Raw genomic sequence first — 23,213 nt, forward strand, 5'->3', positions numbered from 1 at the left:
CTTATTCAGAGATTTAAAAAAAACGTGTACTGTCGTGATTGATGTGTATTGAAGGATGCCGCTTCAGCCAAAAAAATGTACTTAATTAATTTTCCAACTTGAATCAGCACTGACTAAAATACAAGAACAACTAATTTAAACAAGAAGGTAGGTTTAGTTTCAGAAGTGGGTGGAGCTCATTGAATCAGAGGTTCGGTAACATTTGATTTACTTTTCATTTTACTCCCACCTCCCCCAGCCTTAAGGGGGGTCGTAACAATTGGGGGCTCGTCCGGGATCACCTCGAATATACACATCCGTAACAATAACCATCACTTATAAATGGTAAATTGATAATGAATTAAGTTAATTAAATAAGTTAAACTTATAATAATTAATAATATTCACTAATTATTAGTAATGCTATAATTTCTGTTAATTTATCATTAGTTTGTGTAATATGAAATAATTAGTTTATAAATTCTATATTGTATCATAGCTGATAGGAGACAATAACAATTACACTCTGATTACATTAGTAAACTATTATCAGTTTATTGTTGCACATATTATAACTTATTATGAAGTATTTGTTAGTGATTACCAATATGAAAAAAGAAATAATTTGTAAAACATCTAGACTATAAACATTACATAGATAAATGGACCAAAAAACAGTAATTAACCATATTAACCAAAATATTAACTATCTATCTAAATAACTTGTATAGATGACATCCAAAATAATGTTTATTAACCATTAACAAAGTGACAAATATCTGGTCTATATCTATATAATATTTATAGATGTTTTGCAAACAATTTCTATAAAAGGTTTACAAATAATATCTTAATCATTAACTGATAAACTGTTAACCATAACCATTATTAATTATCATTTTGTTGTTTGTTAACAGTAAAACAACTATTAACTAAGTTTAATTCGCTATCAATTTACCATTTTATAAAGTGTTACCCGGGGTCCTTATCATACTTTGTGGATGCTATTTCCTGGTATTTAATATACTTATATCGATCTAGCAAATATTACGCTTTCCATAATAATGGTAGTGGGCTGTACATTTCTGTATTATACTAATAACCCGACTTAAAACTCATTGATAGACAAGATAATTTGCCAAAAAGACGACTCTAAGCCTACTTAATACTTTATTTTAGAATGTTTACAATATCTTGTTTTTACCTGTCGGAGGGCTGCGTAGCGCCGACATTTGAAATGCAACCTTTCAAAAAGAAAATAGACTGGGTAGTAGTCGTGTAAAAACAGAGATGATGCCCGCAGCAGCTTCAGTTGCTTCTCCAATATTTCACTGTTATAAATGCCGGTCTGAATGGATCCCCATGTGGATCATGCAGCTGGATAGTCGGAGGACACATTGGAATGATGTCATTGCATTTACAGCAAAAAGTACAACGCATTTGATATTTCCATCTTCGAATAAGAGAAATGAACTTAGTGCACGGTGACGTTTAAATAGCGTCTGTCGGTAAACTGCTGGAGAAATCCCCCAGCTCTCTGACAACCTGTGAAGAACTCCCACTAATGCTCTGAGGACTTCCCAGGAACCCTTAGAAGTTTCCCTTGAATCAATCCTTCGGGGAATTCACCAGAAATTTGCCTGAGTGCTTCACAAAGGAATGCCTCACCCACATTGGCCACGTCAAAGCCACAGCCTCTTTTTTTTCTCCCTTCTTTTGCAGGATTTGCAGGAAAATACCTAGGAAAGTGGACTTTAAAAACTAATATACAGGAAAGATGGACACCCTACACAAACACACACCACCTTCCTGGAGGGCTTGGTGAACAGACGCATCCTGAACACTTGACTGTTCATGACGGCTTATTACTGATTATTCATTGTTTGAAAAGAAACTCCGGTCACTGGTCACCTTTTGCTAATTCTGAAACTGAAAGAAACACTTTAAGAAAGGGAGAACAGAGCGAGACTATACAGACGAGACTATATGACAGGTCCTGTTGACAACACATGCAACACACCTGACGGATGATCAAGCCAGGATTGGGAGCGGAGCGGGGGCGGATCAGCGAGTCGGGCAAAGTTACCTGTTCTACTCTGACAGGAAACCGGCTCACAGGCCGACACTTCCAGAGGACTTTGTTCACAGGCATCAAGAAAATCTTAAATAGAGCTGGAAGATTGAGGAGACATACATACACCTTCATGAAATAACTCCAAGCAGGTTATAGGACCAACAGAAGAACTCCCACTCACAGCCTTCCCCTCGGACCGTCCTGATATCTCACTCAGCTTTATGATTCAGTCGGAGGCTCACTGCACTACGTATATATATATATATATATATATATATATATATATATATATATATATATATATATATATATATAACCAACACCATATACTGTATTTTAGGGATTTGAGACAAGAGATGTGGTTCTTGTGTGACCTGTGAAAATGTGTTTGGTCACAACTTTTATTGCTGAGGAAAGTACTCAGTATTGGAGACAACGCCTCTCATCAGTATTAGAGACAACGCCTCTCATCCTCTGCACGCCACACTGGAGTCATACCAGAGCACCATCAGCCGTAGACTGAGACCACCGAGGTGCACCTCGAGGTCGTTCCTACCAGCGGCCATCAGACTTTATAACTCCTCCATCTTCTGCAGGAAGGACAACTGAAAACACCGGACACTGACAACAAATATAATATCAATATCATGTGCAACATCATTGTTCATTGTGTTCAATATTACTTCCTTTTCTGTTTTTTAGCTTACTTTTTTAAAATCTTTTTTATCTTACTTATCTTATTAACTCATTTTACTAAATGTATCTTACTTTATAGTTATTCCTTTAGGCACTGATGCTAGAAATAGTACTTTTTATTTTATACACTTGAATTTGTTGTAATTTTGAGCAATGTCTGGCACAAGAATTTCCTTCAGGATTAATAAAGTTCTATCTTATCTTATCTTATTAACTCACTGATTGGTCGTAACATGAAGAACTAATCTCGGGAACACACTACACGAGAATCAAGTTGATTTTGTGCCCGATTCCCCCGCCCCGACAATCGTCAGCAAACCCTGACTGTTTAATGGTTCTAAAGATGATCTTTCCAGATATTCCTGTGGTGTGTTACGAGTGTTTTTTACATCCCCCGATCGGCTCGGAAGTCCATCCTGGCCGCACCGGTTTCAAATCGTAAATATTAAACCTGTTGTGTGCGGGGAACCACGAGGACAGCCGATGACGCAGTCACGTTGGAAAGAATGACAGCCAACTGAGAACCAAGCTGAGCATAAAGTCGTAGTAAGATGGAGCTCAGAAACGGAGGACCAACGTGCTGATTTGTGGCAACAACGCAAGTGTTTATTCAACGTGTCTCCATGACTTCATCCAGCCATCCTTCCTCTATTTTCAGTACAAAGTAAAAACTAACATCGCTACTTCTTCCTGCTCGTCGTCCGCCATGTTTGTTGACACTAAAGTCACGTTTGATCGCCAGAGATTATGCGAGATATCCGTTATTTTAGTCAGGACTCCTGTTGTTCAAGAATGAATCTGTTAACATGTCGTTATGTGAGGGCTCTCTCACAAAACTCTCCCTACTGTATAGCGGAGATTCTGAACTTTTAAAACATTATATACGTCCTAAACACTGAGTACAATAATGTGTCACTTCTGTACTCTTGTCTCACACAAAGTATTATAAATACTTCAGAAGTCATAAATACATTTTTGTTTTTAAATGTTTTAACAAAACCGGCGTGTGCAACGCAACCTTCCCAATCCATCCAACCAGGCAATAAGAGCTACTAGCAAACAAACATCCCATAAAACGAACCTTAATTATGTCATAATCTATACAAACAGACATTAATATAATCTGTCTTAAATGTCTGTAATTAGCACAAATGTCAAGTCATTTGCAAGATTAGGGGACAAGCCAATTACATCTAAATAAATAAATAATTAAATAGTAATTAAAATCATTCATTTAAGAGCATGCTGAGAAACATAAACAACATTTGGTGTTTTATGAATTAAATTTAGATGTCTAATACTTTGAAACTATTTATTCCATGTACCGTTTACCTTAAAGGTGATTTTTTCTTGTATTTAGCATTTAAAGGACTCACAAAGAAAAGGTAAAAAATAAAAACCTCTCCAAAATGAGAAAATAAGCTAAATGAGACGAGGCTTAGCGGATCATAGGGGCAAAAAACAATTTACAAATAGACTTGAAAATCAGCGGAGCGGGACGGTCCATCAGTCAACTTTCTGTTTTCTCATTATTTCATCGTTTCCTCGGTTGAGTGTTTTCATATCAGCGCTGCATTACATTACGCTCTACTTCCTGTCAATCATCCGACACCCACGGAGAGAAATTAAAGTCTTCTTCTCCTGCATATAGTACGTGGCAAAAGTATTCTAAATATTCACAGCATTATGACTAAGATCAAATATTGCTTCAAGGTACACTTTAAGTCCGACAGAAATTTAATTGCTTTTTTTTGCTACAACCGAAATTGCACTTACTCTTGGCTTTCTTTCTGTAACTCATTGATGACCCACTTGTGCACCAAACTTCAGACTGACAAAGTTAGCAACTAGCTGGTGAACATAGTGGAGCATTTAGCAGCTAAAAGGGACAGATATTTCCCTCAGGATGTGGTGGAGACCAAAAACAGAGCTAAAAGAGAGTTAGTCTTAGCTACATCCACGAGCTGAACACAAACAAAACTCCAAATGATTGCTGTTGTTAACATCTTGATGTGTAAAATAAGCAACGTGATCGCTCAACGAACAACACGAACAGAACACGAACAGAAATATACAAATTAAATAAAATAGTCATAGTAAAACAATTTTAAAAATTTAAAAAAAATTGAAATAGAAAAATAATAAAATAAACATAAATAAATAATGATAAATTGGTTATAATTAACTATCATGAACTGAAAACACACTGTGAAAACACAAACAATTCCTAGAACGCCATGGTAGCTGTATTTACCCTCCTGTCTGAATTGCTCTGTTTTAATGCATTTCAACGGAATTGCGTTGCTAGGCAACAGCTTGGGTCCATGTTTACTTCCTGTCAGCCGATGTCATTCACATTCACTGCAACAGGAAATAAACTGGGACACATTTAGAATGTTTACGTTTAAAACCGTGTAATGATCTATATATTGTATATTTGTGACATCACAAATGGACAGAAATCCTAACGGCTTGTTTCAAACGCACAATTTGTGAATACGGGGTCTGTGTGTTTCTCCGTATATATTAAGCGTTTTGATAATTTAACAGTATTTATATATCACTTAAACCTGCTTTATAATATAAAACACATGAAAATCTCACTTTTTACAATATGGGACCTTTAAAGCGGTTTTGCTCTCGACAGAGCGCCGTACAGAGTTGTGTGTGCCGTGTACATTTCACTTAGCGTGCATACATCGTCTGTGAGACAGAGCAACTCTCATAAAGCTGGAGGACAGTGAATGCAACACGTGTGAAAGAGAAAGGAAGGCCGTTATAGACTCTCTCCCTCCGTGTCCGGTTCCCTCTCTTCTGTCCTCTTTCTCTCTTAGTTTAAGGCGTGTTTACATTTCACACAGCAGAAAACAGACAGAGAGACAATAAAACCCAGTTTATTAGGAAATGGCTCCTATGCGTTTCACCGGCGCCTGACCTCCCCCCCCCCCCCCTCCCCCCCTTGCCCGGTTGCTATAGAAACACGCCATAAGAGGCAGCGCTTTCGCCTCTCGGAGGGGGACTGAGTCATCGAGAAAAACCTGTGGATCCGAGCCAATCAGAGGCTGCCAGGAGGACTGAAGGCCGATTCAGAGAGCCAATCGCGTGGCGAGATCAAGAAGACGTTGAAGAGATTAACACGTCAGAACTTTTGCTTTCCGTTTGACTATATAACTTCTAGGTATGTGTGTGGGTATGCCCATTTCACTTCTTCTCTATATTCTTCAGTCATAGAGTTTCTATCCCGGTTCAGTGTCACCGTGACTCCGGTTAGATGGTCCTGGCAGCAGGTTGTTACAGCTCACAGGTCACAGCCACCTCTCTCTCTCTAGCTCTCCGTCATGAGGAAGTGATACGAAAAATAAATAGCAGCCAGTCACACGTCGCCTGAAATGTCACACCGTGCAGCGAGGAAAAGTGTTTACACATTAACCAACCAATTTTACCAACTTTTAGCTGATTCATCCGGAGCTGAACTCTGCTGTTATTGAGTGATACAGCAATACAGCCCATCAACAGCAAATCATTATGGCACACCATTTTCCAAATCATGGCAAGTTTTTAGATAGATTCTTTATGCGGTTACACTCCCAACGCTTCATCAACGTCCCTCGGCATCTGATAGCAACTTACCGAGGCAATCTTCAGCATCTGTATGAGATGCAGCGGGCTTTCAGCTTCACAACAATGACCCGCTAGCTGAACATTATCCCGCTTATTACACGCCTACTTACTGAAGAAATCAATAATTTGACACAAAAACGGTCCTCCAGAGTCCGACATCAGAGCTGCAGCCATAACAACGGTCTGCTATAAAGAAACAACAGAGCGGGGAACGCCGTGATTGACCAATCAGAATCAAGTATTCAACACAGCCGTGTAATAAAGAGCGAGAAAGTCCGCGTATGCCGGGTGTGACGGGAGGTCGGACAGGTCAAACAAACACAGGACTTTCACCCAGGAGACCAACGTGGACGCAAACACTTATTTTACCATAGTTTTGTTCTTAAGTAACGGAAGTTACGTAACAAACATACTTGTTTTAGGGCTGTCAATCAATAAATCATGTAATAGCAATTGATGTCCATAGTTTATCGGGATTGTTTATCTGTTGAAAATGAACCTTTAAGGGAGATTTGTCAAGTATTTAATCCTCTTATCAACATGGGAGTGGACAAATATGCTGCTTTATGCAAATATATGTATATATTTATTATTGTAAATCAATTAACACAAATCAATGACAGATATTGATCCAGAAACCCTCACAGGTACTGCATTTAGCATAAAACAATATGCTCCAATCATAACATGGCAAACTGCAGCCCAACAGGCAACAACAGCTGTCAGTGTGGTACCCATAGAACCCATTTTCATTCACTGATCTGGAGGTCAGAGGTCAAGGGACCCCTTTGAAAATGGCCATGCCGGTTTTTCCTCGCTAAAATTTAGCGTAAGTTTGGAGCGTTATTTAACCTCCTTCACTACCAGCTAGTATGACATGGTTGGTACCGATGGATTCATCAGGTTTTTCTAGTTTCATATGATACCAGTATCTTCACTTTAGCTTTAAAACTGAGCCGCTACAACCTGAAAATCTTGCGTTAACGTGTTATTGCGTTATCTTTGACAGCCCTATGGGGAGCTGATTAGGGAACCCACTGCCTTTTTTTCCCCGGGCCCCCATGTGGGTTAATTCAGCCCTGATCACAGCTGCCCAGTTCCTTCTACTGTGAGGAAGGTGGTCGTTTGGCAGCTCTGAGGACATGACGTGCAGTTACTGCTCTGGATTTATTGAGGCTGGTTTTGGTGGCGTGAGCAGAACCTGCCGGATTGTAAAGATAAAAAACAGCTTTGAGTAACGGCTTCTATATACCGCCTCGCTGCACGGTCCAACGCCGCGTGCCCGGCGGCAGCTCCTCCTGTGAGGCCGCCCTGAGGGCTCCGGAGTAAAGGGAGCTCGCTTACTGCAGGTGCTGCATACACACACACACAGACACACACACACACACACACACACACACACACACACACACACTCACTTGTGCAAATAAACTCCCGAGTAAACACTTCACCAGCACCACCAAAAATATCTTCCTCCTTTTCCTCTTCCACACATTTACAAACACAGGCTTAACATCCATTAAGAACCACATATTTTAACGAGGCCGAGTGTTTATCGCTTCTATTTCTCCCTCATGAATATGAAATGAGCTCAATTAGGGCGACCGCCGCTGCGTGGGATCGCTCCTTGACACTGCTCTAATTGAAATCAACAGCAGCTCGGCCTCCCCTGCCGAGGCCTGCCTAATGCCATTAGAGGGGATCTGAGGACATGGCTCTGTGTGCGTGTGCGTGTGTGTGTGTGTGTGTGTGTGTGTGTGGGTCGTCTGACACTCCCACACACACACTATTTAATCATTACACTGATCCCCATCCAAAACCTGGAACAACAGCAAGGACACGTATTGAATTAAAGCTGCGAGCAGCGATGAACGGGCCCTCGCACCTTCCCGTGCGTCGGGGGTACTGGCGGGATGCCGACTGACGCAGCCAGGCACGATGAAACTGGAACTCCGATGAGCGCAATGACGCCTGCCACAAGACTCTACGACAAACGGTTAACGAGTTATGAAAGGGGGTGTGGCTAACGTCTTGGGGCGGGGCTAAGAGTCTATTTTTCCATGTAAATGTCCTCAGGACTAGACCCTTATCATACCTGAGAAATTTGGGGCAGGTCGGACTATGTACAGTTGAGTTACAACAACTTCCTGTTTCATGGCGAATGGCTCAAAATCGCCGCCATGCCACGGTCAGGTCGTTTAGTGAAAACTCACCATTTTGATAACTTTTCATCCTTAAGGTCTTAAGATGGTCCTGACCAAATTTCAAGTAGATCTGATGAAATCTGTAGGAGGAGTTCGTTAAAGTACACAACCTATAAAACGCTAAAAATGTGAAATGAAAATCGCACATTAAATTAAAAATGGCTGACTTCCTGTTTAGTTTTGGGCATACCTCCAAGAGGCTTTTTTGTGCGTCTCCACATGTTACATGTGTCTGCCAAATTTCACACATGTAGCTGAAACCGGAGCGAGGGGCTCAATTTTTCCAACTTTCTAGGGGGCGCTAGCAAGTCATTTTGGAACAGCCAAACCCGAGACCCTTAAAATATAAAATTTGTCACCACGTCTGATAAGTATGCCAAGTTTTACAACTTTTTGAGCATGTTAAGGTCATCAAAAAGGCGATTCATTTGAGAGGAAAAGAAGAAACACTACAGCATCAGTAGGCCCTTCGCCGCTGGCCCGACGTCGTCGCTGCTCAGGCCCTAAAGAGGCTTAACACATGACTCATCCTACCCATCATCCATCACTCAGCTAACGCCTCATTGGACGGACGTTAAGGCATGATGAGCACACCTTGTTTTTTTGGTTACTTGCACATTGTTCCCATCTAGTGGAAATGAAGCAGACTGCACACACACACACACGCACACACACACACACACACACACACACACAGCAGGGTGTATTTACGCCCCCGGGGTGCAATCAGTGTTAACACTATCAATAATGCACTCTTATGAGCCTGAAGGCCAGTAAGTCCTGAAAGCTGCATATTTTTGCCGTGTTTGATTTCATCGAGCGCCAGAGGGCGGCCACAGTGACACACACACACACACACACACACACATACGCATGCACACACACGCCGCGAGCACCGCTGTTATGTAACCAATAGCCACGTGTTGCCGTGGGAACAGGGAAGGAGCGGGTTGGAGGGGAGGGACAGAGACCAGACAGAGAGAGAGAGAGAGAGAGAGAGGAAGGCTGAGAGGCGACGTATTCAATCAATAATGTGAGATTTCGGTAACAAAGTGAGCTCCTCCGATCAGGTATGCACAAACACTAAAAACAACTCCTCATGACTTGGTTTTGAGGCGGTTCAGAGGAGCATGATAGCGACAACGAGGCTAGTAATTTCCTTCTCCCACAAGAGAACAAACATGAGAAACAAGAGGCTGACTAATGCTGCATCAGACGACAGCGTAGCCACAAAAACAACTGTGGGTGTGCCCACAAAAAACAAAACACCAGCGTGCCACATGATCCAGATCAAGGGGCGGACCGGGGCTGAAATTCAGACGGGACTTTGAGATGGAGCGGCCTTTTTTATGTTCGCACCCTCCGAGCAGATTTAACACGAATCCAGCCGCCCCAGCTGCCACCTCAGTATACACCGATCAGCCATAACACTGTGACCACCGACAGGTGAAGTGAATAACATGGATTATCTCGTTACACCTGGCAGTGGGGGGGATGTATTACACAGCAAGTGAACATTTTGAACTTTGTGTTGGAAGCAGAACAAATGGGTCAGCGTGAGGATGTGCTGGCTAGACGACCGGGTCAGAGCATCTCCAGAACTGCAGCTCTTGTTGGATGTTCCCGGTCTGCAGCGGTCAGGACCGACCAAACGTGGTCCAAGGAAGGAGAACCGGTGTTTCTTCTGACTTATCGGCTGACATATTGCCTACACACTGATACATATTTATCTGCTATAAGCTAAGGCTATAGCTGATCATTAAGTAAGCACGCTCATGTGTGTGTGCGTGCCATCATTTAGTGAGTGTGAACAACAGTGTGTGATGAGTGTGTGTGTGCTGCTGCTGCTGTGAACAAAGTCGCTCTCTGTTCCTGTGTGGCGGCTTTTTTTTGGCACAAAACAACGCTTGAGTTGGTGTGCATGTGTGAGTGTGTGTTACAGAGGCTGTCGAGCTAAACTGGAAGAGTTTCATTGCAATAAAATTGCTATAAAAAAGCATGAAATAATATAAGAACTAGAAGGGCACTCCGCCGAGGCCTTTCGTTACTTCCGGCGCCGACGAGAGTGGCAGCCTTTCCAGTAGCTCCGTCTGTGTAGTTCTTATTTTATCCTATGGATACGACCATTGGCACACTGTCACTTCACTGCTGTGCTTATGTTAAGATGAGATAAGATAAGATAAGATCGAACTCTATTAATCCCAAAGGAAATTCTTGTGCCAGAGATTGTTCAAAATTACAACAAAGTTCAAATGTATAAAAAGAAAAGTACTATTTCTAGCACCAGTGCCTAAAAGAATAACAATTAAGTAAGATACATTTAGTAAAATTAGTAAATAAGATAAGTAAAATAAAAAAGGTAAAGTAAGCTAAAAAACAGAAAAAGAAGTATCTTATTTTTTATTTTATTTTACTTTATTCTATTTGATTTTATCTCATCCATCTATCTATCTATCTATCTATCTATCTGTCTATCTATCTATCTATCTATCTATCTATCTATCTATCTATCTATCTGTCTATCTATCTATCTATCTATCTATCTATCTATCTTTCTATCTATCTATCTATCTATCTATCTATCTATCTGTCTATCTATCTATCTATCTATCTATCTATCTATCTGTCTATCTATCTGTCTATCTATCTATCTATCTATCTATCTATCTATCTGCCCTATATCTCACAATGTTAATGAAAGTGAAAAATGTCTCGTGTATCCGCCTTGTGATTCGGATCCGCTCCAAAATACCATGGCTTCGTACTTGGCCCGTGCCACACCCTTCCACCAAGTTTCATGAAAATCAGGCCGGTACTTTTTCCGCAATCCTACTGAGAAAACAGACAAACAAAAACCGAAAACATGACCTCCCTGGCGGAGGTATTAATACCCGGCGTGATGGAAACAGAACTGGTCCGGGCCTGTAAAAGCAGCAAACCTCCTGTCTCTCTATTGTTCTGCATCTAGGAAAAGGGCAGCAGAACTTTTTTTTTTTTTTTTTTTCTGGGAAAGTCGTGCTCTGCTGTTACATCAGGGAGAGAGGCACGAGGAAAGGCTATAAACGGCAAGTGTTCCAGGTCCATTTACAACAATCTAGGCCAGTCACTGTGACGTAAAAAAGCCATAGTGAGGAAGAGGGGAGCTGTTGCACCGCTCATCGACGTGTAGAGGTGGATGTGGTCGACGAGGGATGAACAAATATGTGAAACAAACACGCTACGATGTCAGCAACACCACCGGGCCTGTATATCAAAAGGCTTTCTGAGAAATCAAAAGCCTTCTGTGTGTGCTGTCGCAGGAACCCGAGATCTTGTGTTATCCCCACATAACCCTGGCACTTCCTCCTGCAGAGCGAACTGGTACGGCCGGTCTATTTGGTTCCAGTCGCTGGGGAAACTGGTGCCGCCCCCCCCACCGCCCTCCACCTTGTGCTGGACAAAGACAGATGACAGACCAAAGAAACTCTCCCAGAAACGGATGTACAAACAGACAGGAATAAATCCACAAGCAAATACAGCCGTGTCAGCGGCATCGATTGGTTTGTTTTTTGTTCTCCCTTCTTTTCTATTCATCGCTCTGACCTCACAACTGTTTCCCCAACTCTCTCACTCCCCTTCAGGGCCGGTGTCGCCATCGCCATCCCTTCTGTTGCCTCGGGGATGTATCGCACTTTAGTGGGCTTGCAGGGTGACGGGTGTGAGAGAGTGTCTAGGGGATGAAGAGGAGGAGGAGGAGGAGGTGGTGAGAGCATGCCAGGCGGTAAACAGACAGAGAGTCCGCGGTCAGAGTTTTGTTGCCATGGTGCTGTTGCCGAGACACTGCCGGGACCAGGATGAACTTCCTGTTGCCCCGGTGACCTCAGATAAGAGGTCTGGACGCCAGCCACTCAGCACGGAGGAATTCCCAGACTTTGCTGACCTTCAGCGCTGGTGGTTAAGGGGAAAAAAAAGGTCAGCGCGGTGTCCGGCTGGGGCCAACGGAAATGAGCACTTCAGCCCTCTTCAGCGGTGTGGTTTTGGGTGTCATGCGCACAGACATCAAGCAGTACGGGATACAAGACGCATGCTGAGCGCTTCTCCCTCCCTCTGTCTCTCTTTCCATCTGTGGCTGAACAAGACACTGGAGAATGGCTAACATAGCAGCGTCGGTTCATGTGACACTCCCCTGTGCCTTTGGCCTACTTAGTGGAGCTGTAGCTGTTCCCTTAAACTATCTCCTGTTTAACTGACTCCTCTTCATTCAGCCGGGTATCCTCACCGTCTTTCCTCTTCATTTTTAAAATCCAAAGGGATGCACCGATACCACTTTGTTTCAGACCGAGTACAAGTACTTATATTTGGGTAGTCGCCGATACCAAGTACGGATACAGAGTACTGATACGAGTACTTCTCTGTGCCAAAAGACCCTCATTAACAGCCAGCTGGAGGGTGTGAGCGACACACGGCAGGCTGGGGAGTCCCGCATACGAGGCGGTGTGCCACGACCGGCTCTAGATCGGCTTGGAAAGGCTTGGGGCGAAGGTGGCTCACAGCTTTACAGCGCTCCCCGTCCGGACCTCGCCGCACCGTGGACAAAGGGCTCCCTGCGCCCTTTCTCCCCGCCGAGGAGGGACGCCAGGGCGGGGATCGGCCCACGTAAAAGGCGCCAGGGGTCTGCAGCGATCTCGGCGACCCACCCGACCCGTCTTGAAACACGGACCAAGGAGTCTAACGCACGCGCGAGTCAGAGGGTGCAAGCAAAACCCTGTGGCGCAAATGAAAGTGGGCCCACTTCCATTTGCGCACGCCGGCTGAGGTGGGATCCCGGCCCAGCGTAAAGTGGTATCGGTGCCGTTGTATCGGAGCCGTTTTGCGAGTACAAGTACATGAGCACAGTATCGGACCCGATACCCGATACTGGTATCGGGTATCGATATCGGTGCATCCCTAAATATCCATATAGCTCCTCATCCAAATGGCTCTTTCCCCGCTCCATCTTTACAAAGTCATGTTGAGTGACCAAGCATTCTTCAAACCCACAGAATTATAGCAGGATAACGTCTAATGAATCTTCTTTAAAGACACCACCATTAGGCGAGCTCACTGAGTGAACGTAACAACAAGCAGGAAACAACAAACATGTCTCCGGTGTGGCACAATGAGTTTACTTCCTGTTTTTTACCACTGCCAAGGAGGTCATGTTGGTCTGTTTGTCAGCAGTGTTACGGAAAAACTACCGGCCCGATTCTCATGAAAATTGGTGGAAGGGTGCAGCATGAGCCAGTCAAGAACCCGTTACATTTTGAAGTGGATACACACATTATTTTTATGGAAACGACCTTGGCAGAGGTCCTTCTAGTACTTAGGTAATAAAAAACAATGAAATGTTAATCAGTGACATGCTAAAATGTCAGTCGTAATGTCAGCACTGACTCAGTAATGTCAAACAGTAATATCTATCTAAAGTTTAACAAACTAATGATCGTACCAGACCAAGGCTGTAACAGCAAAAAAAGAGTGTATTGAATTGAGCAAGAGTGCTTTTTATTTCTTGTGAATTGACCTTTTGTAAAAAGATAGTGGGTTGTTTTTTTTTTTTCAAAAGTTTCATTTTGGGGTATTAAATGATGCATAAAATATCATCGTCTTATTACATCTATGTATGTGATGCTATTATACAGTGTGGTTATTTCTGCATAAAGAAACTGAAAAGTGGCCACAACTGACATTTAGAGGATAATGCTAGGTGCTAAAATGTAATATAACAGAAGCACAAGTAAAGAAAAGTCATTCACTGAACTGACTCAGTAATGTTATACACAGAAATAACACAGTACAGTTAGCTAACGTTATTACACGGCTGTGTTGAATACTCGATTCTGATTGGTCAATCATGGCGTTCTGCGGTCTGTAATTTCTCTATAACAGACCGTTGCGATGTATAACAGACCATTGCTATGTATAACAGACCGTTGCTATGTATAACAGACCGTTGCTATGTATAACAGACTCTTACTATGTATAACAGACCGTTGCTATGTATAACAGACTCTTGCTATGTATAACAGTCCGTTGCTATGTATAACAGACCCTTGCTATGTATAACAGACCGTTGCTATGTATAACAGATCGTTGCTATGTATAACAGACTCTTGCTATGTATAACAGACCGTTGCTATGTATAACAGATCGTTGCTATGTATAACAGACTCTTGCTATGTATAACAGACCGTTGCTATGTATAACAGACCGTTGCTATGTATAACAGACCGTTGCTATGTATAACAGACTCTTACTATGTATAACAGACCGTTGCTATGTATAACAGACTCTTGCTATGTATAACAGTCCGTTGCTATGTATAACAGACCCTTGCTATGTATAACAGACCGTTGCTATGTATAACAGATCGTTGCTATGTATAACAGACTCTTGCTATGTATAACAGACCGTTGCTATGTATAACAGACCGTTGCTATGTATAACAGACTCTTGCTATGTATAACAGACCGTCGCTATGTATAACAGACCGTTGCTATGTATAACAGACTCTTGCTATGTATAACAGACCGTTGCTATGTATAACAGACTCTTGCTATGTATAACAGACCGTTGCTATGTATAACAGACTCTTGCTATGTATAACGGACTCTTGCTATGTATAACAGACCGTTGCTATGTATAACAGACCGTTGCTATGGGTGCAGCTCTGATGTCGGACTCTTGCGGACCGTTTTTGTGTCAAAATATTGATTTCTTCAGTAAGTAGCCGTGTAATAAGCGGGATAATGTACAGCTAGCGGGTCATTTCTGGTGTCTTCCTTATACTATGACAGTTTTCCTACAATTTAATTTTTAAAAAATCACAGTATATTGACTTACTTACAGTATCGCAATATATTAAATCGTTCCCCCTGACAGTATAAACAGAACTACGTATCCGTGGTCTCTGCAGCTGTTCGTATACGCGTCCGTTTTCGGTAGTATAATCGAGGTTTAAGGCCGACGCAGTGAAAACTCCCCGAGTGTATTGAGTGGAGCAAAGGGTTTGTGTTATATTATAGCTCATGAATTCAACTTTTAATTTACTGAGGTCGCTATTGGCGACTGCCAATTTGCAGGGAAAATCCTCCGTCTCTGAAAAAGGAAGTGTAAACACAGTACAGATGGGATTTACACGAGCCACAGGGAAGATTGTAGTGTTGAAAAGAAAGTTGCATTAAATATGACTATAAAACTGACTGTTAGATGGATGAAATCCAGCGTTTGTTAATGAAAAACAAACTTATTCTTACATTTCCCTCAGCTCTCTGTTCTCAATCTCAATCCTTCTGCAGCGACGTCCTTTCAGAGTAAAGGTCTAAATGTAACCAGTAAGAATCTCTCCTCTCCATTCTGCTCCTGTGAACACTTCCTGGTGGCAGAGCTCTCTCGGTCATGCTCTGCAATGCGAACGCCTCGTTCTGAACGCAAAGCAAAGCAAACAAGGAGAGTGTGTGTGTGTGTGTGTGTGTGTGTGTGTGTGTGTGTTCTCTGTGTGCCTGAAGTGAAATCTATCAGGAGCTTGTGGTCTCTTCCGGCTGAATCACATCTACGACTCTTTTTTCCTTCTTCTCTCCCTCTTTACATTTCTGTGTTTATTTCTCGCCCCCGGAACCAGTTTTCTTCTTCTCCATCTTACAGTTTAATTGCCATGACCAGCAGACATATGGACGGAGGGCTGTTGCCAGAAAAGGTTTCGTTAAACCTGATGTTCCGACGGTACAGCAGAGCTCTGCCAAACGAGAGGAAAATAACAACACACAGAGTGGAGTTTAAGGACAACTAGTGCAACTTAAATCTCATTATATGGACACCCTCTGTCCGTCTTTCCTCCCTCATCTCTCCTCTCTCTAATAAAGACGTGGGAAGTTTTCTCCTCCATTACCCCCGTGCCCTGCTGAGGTTTCATTTCACGTCCTCCCCAGGCCGCCGTGTGTGCCAAGCAGCTCGCTGCCAGGCCAGACTCTCCCCGCCAACTCGCCCTCCATCCTGCTGCAGGCTGCTTAACAATGCAATCTGCTGCTCACCTCTGACCAGACCAGCTCCATTCACAGTTTTATCACAACACCTCGAAGAAGGCACGCAATGCAGCTAAACACTTCACAAGTGTACTGTGTATACCATACTCACAGCATGTTAGATCATGGGGTCTATGGTATGTCAAACTGGTCAAGCTGGCTTGAAATTTCAACACGTCCTCATACCTAAGAGACAGAATAGGTTACGTTCACCAATGACGACATATGATCGTTCTATTTAACGTTGTGAAACAGTCGCAGTTGTAACCACGTGGTTACAACACACTCTCACTCCCAACTCGCCAAATATGGTCAGTGCCCCTCGGCATCGGAGACCAACGCACGGGGTACTCCTCCGTCAATATAAGCTTGTTACATACATAGTGTCCTTTCAAAATAAACTTCCGTTTTCACAGGGAGTTAGGTTTAGGCAACACAACCACTTAGTTATGGTTAGGAAACGGTCGTGGTTGACGTTAACTTAACTTAACTGACTAAGTAACAAGGGATGCTCATTTTGAAAAATGTTCTTAACCGATAACCGACCCTCGTTAACCGATTATTAACCGTTAACCGACAAGATTTGTGCCTCACATGCAGCGGTGTACCAGCTGCAGGAGCACAACAGATATTGGTTGACGGGAGTCTCCAGTTCACCGTCCGGGAGCGTTAACTTAGCAGCTACGATGCTGCGTTCACTGTCTCCAGTTCAGCGTCCGGGAGCGTTAACTTAGCAGCTACGATGCTGCGTGTAGTGTCGCGGACATGCAGCCACTTTCCCAGTAAAAGTCTCCATTGCACATTTAGTTTAGTTTAGCAGGTTGTCAACTGTGTGTCTGTCCGGGGTAACTTTAGCGAGTGTCCAACAAACAGTGTGTGTGTTTGTGCTACGTTAGCAGCTCTAGCATTGCCGGAGGCTTCGTGCTCGCCGCCGCCGCCGCCGCACACGTAGTCTGTGTAACTTTAGTGAGTTTCCAACAGACCGTGTGTGTGTGTTGGCGGTGAGTGTGAGGTTGTTGGTGGCGTTCTAGCTGTGAACGTAGGTGTAGCAGTGTGCGACTACAACTCCTCCGCTCCGCTCAAGCGAGCCAGAGATCGGAGGTCAGAAAGCGTTAATCGGTTAAACGGTTAATTATGAACATCCCATGTAGTGCCACATGCTGAAATGTCAACTTTTGGATGTACAGTACGTCATACTCTAACAGGGCAGATGGTATTCATGCAGCACATTCATGCTCCAAAGAGGATAAACCTTTCTGATAACCCCTGGAGCTTTTGCTCAACAACACCACACCCAAAGGTTGACATTTTTGCCTCACAATGGTAAGGCTCTAAGAATAGCTGAATAGTATTTAGGTTTGGCTCTTTCGGGTGTAATGAACGTTGCCGTCTCTTGGATCACTAGCAGGGCTTTACGTTATGATGCTCAGTCACCATAGAGGAGCCCAGTTTCAACAATATGAATGTCATCCAGCGAAGGTGAGTGCACTCTAAACCTAATCGCTGAGTAAACTGATTTTTTGGCAGATTTTCCGTCCACCACTTCCCTAAATAATACATTCTGTCAGACGGCTCATTGGGCCTTTCACAAGCTGCTCTGAGAACCATCTTCCCATGTCCATTTTCCATCCCTTAGGAAGCCCCCCCGTGTTTGCTGAGGAAATATTTGAGGAGTGTCCATTACCGAAGCTGTTATGAAAAGTCTTCTGACGGCCAAGAAAGTTGGAGTCTGCTCCAGTCTGCTGGGGCAGCGAGCCAGAGAGAGAGATGATGACTGTGGATATAGCAACCGGCGGAGGTTGGCTCGGAGCTGGAACAGGCGAAGCTCTGGACAAACAAAAGCCTGTGTCACTACTTTTATAGTGTAGCGGAGGGGTAAACACATTTCATAATCAAATGCGCACTTGCCCAACCTACGCGGACACTGACTCATTTTTGACTGCGTGTTTGTTTATGGTGGATGCGGCGGCGGCGGAGGGAGGGAGGGAGGGAGGGAGGCAGGGCGGCGATCCTGCAGCAGCAGCAGCAGCAGCAGCAGCAGCGAGGTATATGATCACTCATTACTTTCTTTGTTCCTGTCTCACTCTTTTATCTGTCTTGTGGTTTTCCTGCCCCTTCCTCTCCTCTCTCTCTCTCTCTGTCTCTCTCTCTGTCTCTCTCTCTCCTCTGCAGCGGTGTGTAATGTCTGCAGCTCTCGCCCCTCCGCTGCCTCCTCCTGCGTCACTTCCCTTTCTGGTCGTACTGTCATGTAAACACAAGCACACCCCTGCTTCACAGGCGTGCTCTCACACATACAAGCTTCAACACACACACACACACACACACACACACATACACACACACACACACATACACACACACATACACACCCAGTCACATGGGAGCTGCTAATTATGACCACATAAAAACCCCAGCGGAAATACAACTTTCACAGCTGGCTGTTTTGAGCGACGCTCACATTGAAGGCACATCATTTACACACAGAAAAAGAGAGGCACCATTTACTTCAATTATTCAGCACATCAGAGGAGAAAAAAAATAATGGGCTCATTTCTCAGATTAGCCTCTGATGCCGAGGCTACAAATATAGCAAAGATGTTTCTGTACTGGTGAAGAGATTTAGTGAGAAGGATGCAGGAGGGTTAGCTGCATAAATTGGGAAGAAGAAGAAGAAGAAGAAGAAGAAGAGGTAGAGGAAACAACACATGCTCATTTATATCCGATTGAAACGGATCTATTTGTTGAGACAAGGCGAGCATAAACATCTGACAGACGTCATGCACAGCCTGTGTGACGCAGATGGGGGAGTGTGTCTTCAGTAAGCACATGCATGATGCACCCACCAAACCACACACACACACGCACACACAGAGTTTGGCCGCGTTATCACCGCCGGACTCCTCCGACTGACACACTCCAGTCATTTCAGGCATGTCACTAATCAGACGCTCATTGGTGGAATTCCGTGCACACAGGTTTGCCAAGTAACGCTCGCTCTCAAGTGCGGAAATAACAGCTTAGAGCTCTGAAAGTTCTCTTCAAAAGGCTGATGGATTTGTTCTCGGCTAATAAGGCCAAACACGGCGGGATTAATGCCGGTTTAAATGGTTAATGCTGCAGGATTATTGTGAATTTCATTATCATGCAAGTGCTGGAGGAGAAGCAAAGCTCGTGTTGTACTTGTCAGGGCAACATGTGGTGTTTGATTTGTTTACCAGGGAATGAAAGATGATAACACAGAGTAAGGATGCAGAGGGCGGAAGTGTGAATTCACAGGTGACGCAAAACCCACAAGTTTCTACTGAAGCAGGAACCAGTAATAACATGAAACACTGGAGTACGCAGTGTTTATCAGTTCCCTGTTGTTACATAACGTCTGTCCCTGGATTCTGAAGCACATATTTCACCATATATGTAACGCTGACATTTCCATGGAAGCAACGGCAGTAAAGCGGGGAAACTGCTGACCTTTCAGGAAGAGGCCCAAACCTGAAGAATCACTGTTTTTATATGATGACGGCAAGTAATTCAATACTAAATGAGTTCTTAAACATGTGTGGACGGCTGGTTAGCTCAGTCGGTAGAGCGAGCGCCCATGTATCGCCAAGGCTCAGTCCTAGCAGTGGTGGACCCGGGTTTGAATCCGGCCTGTGGTCCTTTCCGCATGTCATTTCTCTCTCTCCCCCTTTCCAACACTCTATCCACTGTCCTATCAATAAATGCTTAAAAATGCCCCCAAAAAATAACTTTAAAAAAAATAAATAAAAACGTGTTCATTCTGTAAATTAAAGTTGCTCTAATAATTTTTTTCTTTAACTTTTCAAAATAAACTTGTGTTCACAGGAAATGTACAGTTTCTGCTCGTTACATGCATAGCGTCTTTTCAAAATAAACTTCCGTGTTCTTGTGAAACGTACAGTTTCCGCTCGTTACATGCATTGTCTTTTCAAAATAAAGTTCCATGTTCACAGGAAACGTACAGGTTCTGCTCGTTACATGCAGAGTGTCTTTTCAAAAATAAACTTCCGGGATAGGTTTACTTAGTTTTTTGGTTTACTTGGTTAGGTTTAAGCAACAAAAGTACTGGATTATAGGCTTAGTAAAAGATTGTGGTTTTGGTTAAAATAAGTAGGTTTGTTACGTAAGTTGTACGCAGCATTCGTTAAGTTACATAAAATAAGTAAAATAAAATAAGTTTTGTATTTTGTTTTGTTTATAAAAAGGCAACTGTTTGCTAACATATTAGCTATAAAACTGAGGAGAGCAATATATCCTCACAGTTTAGTAGTTAAAAATAGACAAAGTTTGGCATTTTTGTTTTTATAAATGACAATTAATTGATTATTAAAAACTGTTGTCATCAAACCTAATTGTTCCGGCCCCACTGCAGTGGTTCAGTATGGAATGGTAAATGTGTTTGTATGGTGTTATAGGTGAAAATGTGACTACGGCATCTATATCATACTAAAGATTAGCTGAGGAAAGACGAGGCATCTTATAGATGGTGCATTAAAGGGACTGATTAGTATAAAGCTGGACGTTGATATGAGGGTGAAATGTGAGACATGTACTCTCAGTGCCATAAGCTGTATATGTCATAAAGAAGCTCTTTTCTAAAGCTGAGTTTAACGGCCTTCCTCTCCGATACTTTCCTGCTGATCAGTCAGATTTTCTAGATACCTTTCAGCCTTTTACATCAACTGGTGCTTCCTCCAGTTGGCCCAGTCTGAGAGTCTCTGCTGCTGAAAAGCATCTCCGGAAGAGCCACTTGCATTAACACAGTGAATTATTTCCCCTCCACTGCTTGAGACTGAAACTGCGGCCAAAATTAGAGGCTGTTTGAACCCTCTCTCTCTCTCTCTCTCTCTCTCTCTCTCTCTGTGTGCGTGTGTGTGTTTATGCACAGATGTGCCTGCCCTGTTATGAATCAGCAAAATGTTGTTTATGTGTTTGTTGCGCAATAGCCAGAGCAGGCAGGTGGTTTTCTTCTTTGTTTTGCTCGCTTGTGTATGAAATAATTGAAGCTCTGGAGCTGGAGCTCCTCGTAGAGACACGTTTCACAACATCCAAAAAAACAGGTGACGCGTAAAAGCGACACACTCACGTTGACGCACAGTGTCAGGTTTGGGAACGTTTTGAATCCCACTTTGCACCATCATCACTTACCCATTCAGTTATAGGAACAAGTTTATTATTGAGCTATTTTTAGAGACTCATGCTGCGTTCCAAATCGCATACTTTTTCTTTTTACTTCAGTACGTAATGCAGCTGCCCTTATAAAGCACTGTTGCATGCAGTATGCATACAATTTGGACGTACTACTTCATCATAAAATTGCACAAACTTTGACCTTCTTGCGACCGGCTGTGCGCTCCAATACTCATACTACCATACTATTTAGTATGCCAGAAAAGATTTGGTATATCCCAAAACATAGTATGTCAAATGCAGTATTTTTTCTGTCTATTCTGACCCACAATCCTCTGCACAGCAGATATATGAGCAAGAGGGTCAAAGTTCAAGGTGCAATGTTATGACAAAGTAATATATCCTAATTGTGTGCATACTGCACGCAACAGTAGTACGTACTTTGTGTGGGCAGCTGCAGTACGTACTAAAAGTAAAAAGAAAAAGTATGCGGTTTGGAACGCAGCCTCAGACTGACTCATGTGACGTGAACTTGGCTGTAAATGTCAAACAAAAGAGAGAGAGAGAGAGAGAAAGAGAGAGAGAGAGGCGTGCTAAGCGTCAAAACACAGAGCGAGGCCTTTATATCCTCCTGAGACCCAGCCCATTGACATGTGTCCACTGTAGTGGACATTTTGTCCACATGCATCTCCTCTTACTCTTTTGACCTACTCTATCAACCCCTGGTGTGTTGTCAAGAGGACATCGTGGGCTTTCCAGTGATATGGCATGTGTGCTTTTTTTTAATCAAGTTTAATGTATTCTTGGTTTAATATCACTCTACGGACATAATCTGTGGTTTCTTTTTTTTTTTTGCTCAAATTCTTTTTATTGGCATTCTTTACAAAATCCAATAAATAATTGTATAAACTAATTATACCCCCCCCATCCCTATAACAATATTACTGCACCATTAAATAAGCAGAGTTAATTTCATAAACAATTACATGTATACATATAAATGAATTAAATCCGATAGCAACATAAATTAAACATATACAAAAAAATAAAAAATAAATAAATAAAAAAAAAGTAAATTAAAAATATTAATAATAAATAAATAAAAAATAAATAAATAATAAAAACAAATAAGTGTAAGTTGTGAATTATAAAAACTTCTGTTCATTTTGCAAAATAAAAAATAAAGCTCAAAAAGCCTAAATTGTAAGATTTTCTTTTAACCCTAAATAGGAAGGAAATCACACAAAAAAAGTAATTGGAAGACTTTTTTTTACTCGGCTCCCAGGAGGATATTCCCACTTGTTTACTTCACCTTTCTATTTCTATGTGCGCAACAGAACAGCACCTGGAATCAGACACTGCTGGAGAAAAACGCACATGGCACCATGATGATCCATGATGATGGAGGATCTGTTTATATCATGTTTATTTTTGTTTATAGATTATTTTGTA

At 42.6% G+C, this 23,213-nt stretch overlaps 1 long non-coding RNA gene across 1 annotated transcript in view; it reads right to left on the bottom strand.

Moving 5' to 3' along the window:
- LOC119482526 overlaps window positions 1–23,213 on the bottom strand; it is a 62,409-nt gene that overhangs the window by 37,949 nt on the left and 1,247 nt on the right. The gene's annotated exons all lie outside the window — the stretch shown is intronic.

The sequence above is a fragment of the Sebastes umbrosus genome, chromosome 23 (genome assembly GCF_015220745.1).
Source record: "Sebastes umbrosus isolate fSebUmb1 chromosome 23, fSebUmb1.pri, whole genome shotgun sequence".
Classification (NCBI taxonomy): Eukaryota; Metazoa; Chordata; class Actinopteri; order Perciformes; family Sebastidae; genus Sebastes; species Sebastes umbrosus.